Source organism: Heterocephalus glaber, unplaced genomic scaffold, assembly GCF_053883595.1.
Source record: "Heterocephalus glaber isolate CG9 unplaced genomic scaffold, H.glaber_assembly_v1.0 deba00001729, whole genome shotgun sequence".
In the NCBI taxonomy this organism is placed as follows: Eukaryota; Metazoa; Chordata; class Mammalia; order Rodentia; family Bathyergidae; genus Heterocephalus; species Heterocephalus glaber.
This window is the reverse complement of record NW_028258440.1, coordinates 2,435,121-2,443,904: the sequence shown is the minus strand read 5'-3', so window position 1 is coordinate 2,443,904 and position 8,784 is coordinate 2,435,121. Positions and strand designations below refer to the sequence as shown.

The window sequence follows — 8,784 nt, the reverse complement described above, 5'->3', positions numbered from 1 at the left end:
GGTGATTGCATAGTCCAAATGACACTGACCTTTTGGAGTCTAAGCATGAGGAAAATTGTGGATGCTCCATAATAGCATTTTTGTACTTTTGCTCTATGTTGAATAGGAAAAAATACAAATTATGAAAAGCTAATCCAAATTGACTAACAACTGTTGAATCAATCATAACGAAATCTAGATGTATTTGAAAATTAGGAGTACACAAATGTAATTTTATTTATTCAATTGCCAGACAATATTTATGGGGTATATTGTAGCCCTAGGCAATTTCTCTAACTAAGTCATCTGCATCCTACCCTCCACAAGTTCTGTGATCCAGTTTAGGAGAACATTGTGCAGACTAATCCCTGAATCCAAGTCAGTTTCACTGAGGTAACTCCAGATAGCAGATTATGTGACCTATCCTAAACACCTATCCTAAACCGCAAAAAAACGATTCCACAAGTTTGTGCTCCCCATTCGACAAGCCAACACTACAGCCCTTCATAACTCCTCCGTCCTTGGCTCCCTGCCAGCCACAGACATTTGTGTCAGACAAAAGCAGTTACCTGCTTTTTCATTTTTCCAGGTGTCCTGCTTCTCCCTGAGCCAATACACACTGTTACTTTAAGGACGATCCATGAAACTCACCCTCACCTTGCAGAGGTGATTGGCAGGAAGCCAGTTACAGAGACAAGGACACAAAGGTACTAGGCCTCACATCAAATGCTAATTATTATCATTCCACATGTTGATCTTGGACAGGTTGCTTAAGCTCCCTGAGTTTCTTTGACTTTGTTTGGCAAATGGAGGCAAAAGCAGTTGACAACGGTTGTGGGGCTGAGCTAATTAAAATTGTGGCTTTGCACTTAAGGGATTGAAAACTGCAAAATTAATGAATAGTTTCCCTCCTCTTGAAAAATAATTAGTAAAGTTATTAAGTGAATTGTACTCATTACGCACTCCTTGGTGGACAGCTACACCCAGACTAAAACCAAAGTGTAGAGCTATTTATGGTTGTAGTCTTGAAAATGCTTTAGAAGTCACAGGGATTTTCCTTATTCAAGTACTTTGCTTTTAAAAATACTATCAGGGAAAATGTAACAGGTAACATAGTATCATGAAAATATTGTGGAACAGAAACAGATGACCTCTGTCCTTGCTTGACTTTATGAATTTAGATAACACTCTTCCCTTGTCTTAGCCTTAGTTCCATTATCTGGAAAGAGAGGTGATAGAGTAACTAACCACAAAGGGTTCAGGCAGCTGTTTTCTCAGATTCTCTGTGCCATATCACACTGTGTCCAGTTGAGGCTAATAGTATTATTTTAGAAAGCCAATATAATTAAAATATAATTTTTAGAAAGCCAAATATAATTTGTGTACAAACATATTAGTGTAGTAACTCTCCATGCAGCTAGTCTAGAATTAGAATCTATAAGGTAATGATTTTTAAAAAAAATTTTGTGAGACAGGGTCTCTCTATGTAGTTCAGCCTGGCCTTGAACTCATTATGCAGCCCAGGCTGGCCTTGAACTCAAGGCAATCCTCCTGCCTCAGCCTCCTGAGTTCTGGATTACAGGCATGCACCACGACACCCGGCTAAAGTAATGATTTTTAAGATAATAAAAACTGGAAAGTTTTTAAAAACTGAGCCTAGACCTGGGTCTCTAACACCATCCTTCACCAAACTAGGGCAACACAGAGAACTAATTGGCTGATTCCAGAGCTCAGGCAGGGAAAGAACCAGATAAATCTGGGACAGCTAGTCATATCAGAAAGCAATGAAATGCTTGAACAGTACTAGAAGCCCATCACAGGGCCATAGGAGCTAGCTTAAAGGTGCTCTCACTTGCCAAATCTGGGAAATTTGAGCATTGAAATAATCAAGGCATAATTATGAAACACTGGGAAGAGTGGAAATCATAAGTTCGTATCAATAACAAAGAAAGAAAGAAAAGTGCTTGGTCAAATGCTGGATGCTGACTGCTAATTGTAAAGGATGTGATGGGACTGAAAAGTCCATACTTTGCAAGCATTGTAATAAAGATGGGGTAAAATGGAAATCATTGGATGTTAAATTTAGGTGAATTCTGATGATGAGGATATTTACATACCATTAAAGTATCTCCCCTTAGAGTTACTGCCTATTAGTCACCAGAGAGATATAGTAATTATAAAGTGGAGAATTTGGACAAATATTTAGCCAGGTGATCAAAATTAACATGTATAATGGAGGCGATACGCAATGTCTCCAGCCATGATACCCTGACATATCCATCACCTCCACCTGGAATGCACAGCCTGGATCCATTCATGAAGAAGCATCTGACAAACTCCTAAAAAGCAAGTTTGAGAATATCTATGTCATAAAAACATGGAGAAAGTTTATAGAATGTTCCAGATTAAAGGAGTTTAAAGGAATATGATAATGAAATGCAATACTTGACCCTAGATTAAACTCTGTACTGGAAGTGGGAAATGATATAAAGGTCATGTTTAGGCTAAGAGAAGAAGCTGAAATATAAATATATAGATGGTAGCTTATATAAAAGTAATAGTACATCAATGCAAACATACAAAGTTGATAACTTCCCTAAAGAAGTTACAAACATACAAAGGAGATATGGAAGTATTTAGGGGTGAATGAATATAATGAATGGAGAGAGAGAGAGAGAGAGAGAGAGAGAGAAATAATAAAGCAAATAAGGTAAAATGTTAACAAGAAGTGAAGCCAGGTAAAGGTTATATTAGTATACACAATTATTTTTGCAGCATTTCTGTATGTTTTAAATTGTTTCCAAATAAAAAGATAACAAACTTTAAATACTCAAAGATTTTTTTAGATACAATGCCAAAAGCATGATCCATAAAATACTGAAAATTTTAACTCCATCAAACAACAAACTTCTCCTTTTGAAGGACATTGTAAAGGGAATGAAAAGACAAGCTATAAAGTAAGGGAAATATTTTAAACCATAAAAACATTTGTATCCAAATAAATCACTTCTATCCAGAATATGTAAAGAACTCAAAAAATGAAATAATAAACAAAACAATAAAAATCACAAAAAAATTTGAATAAATACTTTGCCAAAGAACATATACCCATAGAAAATAAGCACATGAAACAATGACCAATATCTCTAGCTCTGGTAAGCACAATTCTAATCTCAAATTCTGTGCATTCAGTTTTTTTTTTCTTGAGGTGCTAGAGATTGAAACCAGGGCCTCACACATGCTAGGCAGGCACTATACCGCTGGTCTACATCCCCTGCACCCAAGACCTACATTTTTATTTCCCACATCTGAGTAAGATCAGGTAGTACTTATCTTTCTGTGCCTGATCTACTTTATTTAACATAATGCTCTCCCATTTCATCCATATATTTTGTTCCAAATTAAAATGATAGTAAGATGCCACTTCACAAAAAACATGAATGCTTTAAATTAAAAGAATGACTATATAAAGTGTTGGCAAAAATATGGGAAAATTGGAATTCTTACATACTTCTGGTGGGAATTTAAAATGTCATGATTAGGGCCGGGGATTTAGCTCAGTGGTTTCGCTGCCTGCTGCACAAGCACAAGGACCCAAGTTCGATCCCCGGTACCAAAATAAATAAATAAATAAATAAATAAAATGGCATGATTACTTTTGCAAAATGTTTTGATAATTAAATTTAAAGTAGAATCTGCACATATCATATGACTCAGTCACTCCGCTTCTAGATATTTCTCCAAGAGAAATGAAAGAATGCTTTCACACACAAAAAAACCTGTATAAGAATGTTCAGAGCAAATTTATTTGTATAGATAAAATAGGTAAACCCAACAAATTGGATAAACAGATTGTGGTGGAAAACTATTCAACAACAGAAAAATTAACTAATACTGTAATACATGCCGTAACTTTGATAATCTCAAAATAATTATGCCAAGTGAAGAAAAAAGGTAAATGAAAGTATTGCTTGATTCCATTTATATAAAATTCTAGAAAATGCAAATGAATCAAAAGTGACAGAGAGCAAGTGATCACTTAAAATTTTTTTTAAAAGAGGCAGAGAAGGGGATGGATTACAAAAGCTCAGGAAGAAACTTGGGGGAGGGGTGAATGATTATGAATACTATCTTGATTGTGGTGGTGGGCTTATGCCTACATCAAAAACTACCAGATTGTACAGTTAATTGATTACATGTATGTGCTTGATTGTGTTTCTGTTATATCTCAAAACAGCTCGTTTTTAGATTGGGTATCACAGTACTTGGTGCACAAAAGGCATTCAATACATTTAGGCTACTATGTTTTCCATCTGTTAAGTCCATGCCCCACTCTACTACATAGTTGGTATTGTCAGACAGCATTACTTTTTTTTGTTTTGTTTTGGTACCGGGGATCGAACTCGGGTCCTTGCGCTTGCCAACAGGCGGCAGAACCACTGAGCTAAATCCCCGGCCCAACATTACTATTTATTATAATCATTTTCCCTCAGAAATGTGAGGATGAGAATAAAAAATATAAAGCACACATACACAAAGGCTCAGCCTCGGTTGAGGATATTAACCAAAAAAAAAAAATGTAATAAGCTCTACATGGAGGTGTAGTAGTCCCTACAGTCCCAGCCACTCTGGAGGTTAAAGTGGAAGAATGGCTTAAGCCTACATGTCGGAGATTAGCCCGGGCAACGTAGCAAGATCTTATCTCAAAAAAACAAGAGTAATAACTATTTTCATGGGTTTTAAGAGAAATAAGTGGAGAGATGATACAGACAGGTAGATAAGTAGGTATGTAGGTAGATAGATACAGATACCTTCTCCTCTTTCTCTTGATCTTTAAACTTTTTATTCTCTTCCTTCTCTTACTAGTTCTCCTTCTTTCTTCTGATAGGTTTTACAAAGATTTAGTAGGGAAAACAGCTACCACTTTGGGGTATGACATTCCAGGTCAATTAAAGATCAAGAAAAAATTCAGATTCCATCTTGGCACACCTGCAACTCAGAAGTTCAAGGAAATGCAGACAGCTATTTGTCTGTTAACAAGAACAAACTGTAAAGGGACTAAGTGTCCCTCATATTTTCTTCACAAAGATGGAGATTTGTGGACCAAGCCATTTAAACCATCCTTGCTGTATGTACAGTTGGTTTGAAAATGGGATGGGGTTGTGTGGGGCAGATTGAAATAGAAAACCAGATAAGGGTTCCCCTTGGTGTTTGAATTGAAGTGAAAATAATCTCCTTGCTCTTTAAAGAGAAATGGAAATCCCCTTTAAAACACAAGCATTTATGATGCTCACACTAAGATTTAGGCTAAATAAAACATTTGACCTCTGCAAATATTGACTCTCTTCTGGGTGGAAACTGACATCAGTTCTATGGAAAAGTTCCTGCCTGCACAGGTTCACCAGATACCACTGAGAGGCTCCAAAGCTAGATTATTGTCTGTGTTTATTCTAACTTCTTAGCCAGGTCATCAAAGTTGTCATAGCAATGGTGTGCTGTTAAGAGCAGCAGGATAAAGATAAAACATTGAAAGACATAACAGATGAGCAAAGATTGCAAGACAGGCATGAAATCCAAGTTTTAACTTAATCCCATCCAACCAGTGGAGCAAGTAGCAATAAGCAGTATGAAATGTATCCACTGGGAAGATAATTAAGTGAAAACCATATTTTCAAATATTTTGTTGTGTGAAAGCAATTTTAAAACTTTGAAAAATAAAGTAAAAATGATACACTTTTAAAAGACTTGCATATTTTCTGGTAACAGGGATTGCTGTTCGTGCAGTGCAGAGAAGTACAGTAAAAAAAGACTTTCTTTGAAACTTCCAGTGAGTCCTTGAAGACTGAGAGGTGTTAAGAGGAAATATGATGGTATCATCAAATCAGAGGACCCTACATGGGCACAAAGTAGACGGAAAGAATACAGCTAGTCAGCTCGCAATTTGATAAACAATACCCTAAGTGAGATGAAATAGGCACTTTACAAAGTTTTGATGCTCCACAAGCAGGAAAAGACAGGCCAGTTTGCCACATTGTGTAAACAGGAACACTAGAGATGGGTTACCCAGAAAAGCGAATCTAGAGGGTAATTAGTTCAATATTTGAGACTGATGAAAAGGTATCAATTTTTATGTTTTTTCCCCAGTACTGGAGATTGAACCCAGGTCTTTGCACTGAGGTACATCCGCAAGTGTTTTTATTTTTTATTTTGAGGCAGGGTTTCACTAACAATAAGTTGTTGAGGCTGGGCTTAAACTTGTGATCCTCCTGCTCTTACTTTTGTACCTTAAAATTCATATTTCTTGTTACCTTTTCATATTTAGTCATCTTCTAAAGATAACAAACTCTAGGATAATCCTTGAAGTGAATTTGGAAAATACCTGAGAGTGGAAGTAGCTCTTTCACCTAAGTTTCAATATGAGTGTCTTGCTCCATGAAAAGCTGCTGTGAACAGAAGCCTGTTTTGGCATCAAGAGCTGTCCCAGAAGCCCTTCCATGTCTTTCATGAAAGCTTCATAAACATCATTCTTAATGTGTACTGAAAAAGGAGAAGAAGGACCAGATTTGGGAGCTGCCTTGCCAAGAGGCACAGCAGAACCATCCTCTGACTTTCTTTAGGGGGCAGCAGTGGCCTCTTTATTCTCCCAACATCCCCTCAGTGCAGAGGGCACAAGTCCAATAATCTCTGCCTTGAGATTAGTGATCCATGGCTTGGCATCGATGGTTAATGTGGCTTTCTTCTCAGCAGCAGCTGCACTTGTATCATCCACCTTGGGTCACTGAATGAAGTTGAGTGGGGCACTCACCACCCCTGGGTTTGCCAAGGGAGCTGCTGGGAAAAGCCCAGGTGGGGCAGGTCCAAGTAGAGACACCAAAGGTGGCTGAGTCATGTCAGGACAGAGGAGAGCGGTACTGGGAGGTTCAGGGGGAGGTAGTCTTGGTGGGCATCCCTGAGGAGGACCAGGAGGTAGACCTGGGGGGAAGGCCATGGGTTGGCCTGGTGGTGGTCCTGGAGTTGAAAGTCTTGGTAAAGGCCCTCAGAGTGCTGGCATTCCAGGTGGTCTTGGGAATGGAGGAGCCCCTGGAGGTGGCCCAGGAAGAAGGCTGGAGGTGAAACAGGTGGTGGTCCAAGAGGAGGTGGCCCTAGAATGGGAGAGGCTTGGAGCTGAGAAGGAGGAATAGACTGCGGGGGAGCCTGCTGCTGAAAAGAAGCAGTAGATGAGCCCTTAGAATGAGAATCCTCGTTATGCTGTTTTTGTGATTGCTTTTCTGCTTCAGACTCATCATCATCATCATCATCATCATCATCATCATCATCATCATCATCATCATCATCATCATCATCGTCCTCTAAAAATTTCTCTACTTACTATCCCTCCTCAGGGCTTTCCTGATCTGCCTTTTGAAGCATCAAGGCTTGAAGAGGAGTCAGTTCCTTCATGTTTTTTTCTCTCTTGATTTTCCAGGCAGATCTGCAAACTATACCCTCAGACCTGTTTTTCTTCAGTGTTGTCTCACTCATTATCATCACTGTGTACAACTTCACCCCTCTCGCTTTCTCCATCTGATCTGTCAGTGTCACTGTCATCAGCACTGTCGCCATGCTTATCTTGATCCATGTGGTCAGGATAGCCATCATCTTTCCTGGTGCTGCAGACATCATTGTCATGACCGTATTGTGCAAGATTAGGATGATATGACACGTCTTCATCTCACCTACAAGGAAGATCTACAGCAAAGCCCACTTTAGGGCCATACATCTGTAAGACTTGGGGCAGAGGTGGATCAGGTGGAGGACCAGGAGGTTTTCTACCAGGAGGCAAACATGGAGCATCACGTTCAAGAAGAGGAAGGATAGAAACTGTTTGTTTTGGACATCTATAGGGTGAAATGTTCTTAGTGATGGAGGGCAGCTGGGCACCAGGAAGTGGAATGTCCTGGATTACAATATTGGAAAGAGCATATATCACATCTGGCAAAGGAATACTCTCTACTTCTCCTTGCTAAACATTCTCAACAGCATCAAAATATTGACAAAGTTGAGCCCTTTTCTGTTCATATGCTACTTCTAGCTTTCTCAATTCTTTGAAAATATCTGGATTCTCTATCATAAAACTGTAGGATATATTCAAAGGTTTCTCAAAGCTTTTTACATTTGTCTTTCAGTGCTTTCTCATTTAACTGTGGTTGTTGCACTGGGTTAAACTTCATTTCATCCAGTTTCTCCATGTCCTAGATAATCTGTCTGGGATATTTCATTTTTAAAACTGCAGCTCATACCACCATATGCTGTTCTTCAATTTTCTGTTGCACACTTTCTTTCGAGCTTGGTCTGTAGAGTTCATAAATTTTCCACTTGGTGGATGATTTCGATCTCTGCCCCATATTGGCAGTCTGTTTAAGGTTTACTTATTTAAAAAAAAAAACACAACGACACTTCTGATGGGCTCCCAGGACTGCTAGAGGAAGGGAGGGGACAATTCCCGGCCTCCTATACTTCCTAAGGGCCTTCATCTCTGCCTCTCAGTCAACCCTCTAGCCTCTGCCATATGGAAACCTTACTGCAAAAACCTTTTTAATCCCTTGAGAAAACAAAACTTCTTTTAAAAATCTATTGTGGGAGGCTGAGGCACGAGGATCACAAGTTTAAACCCATCCTGGGCAACTTATCTACTTAGACTCCCTCCCTCAAAATAAAACATTTAAAAAAGACTGAGAATGTAGCTCAGTGGGAAGGCCCAGGGTTCAATAATTCCCATACCACCAAAAAGTCTATTGTGAACTTTGAAAATAGAAGCAGAAGTAT

At 38.8% G+C, this 8,784-nt stretch overlaps 1 pseudogene; it reads right to left on the bottom strand.

The window, feature by feature from the left end:
• Nucleotides 1–6,379: 6,379 nt before the first annotated feature.
• LOC101703195 (WW domain-binding protein 11 pseudogene) lies at nucleotides 6,380–8,363 on the bottom strand (annotated as a pseudogene).
• Nucleotides 8,364–8,784: the final 421 nt, after the last annotated feature.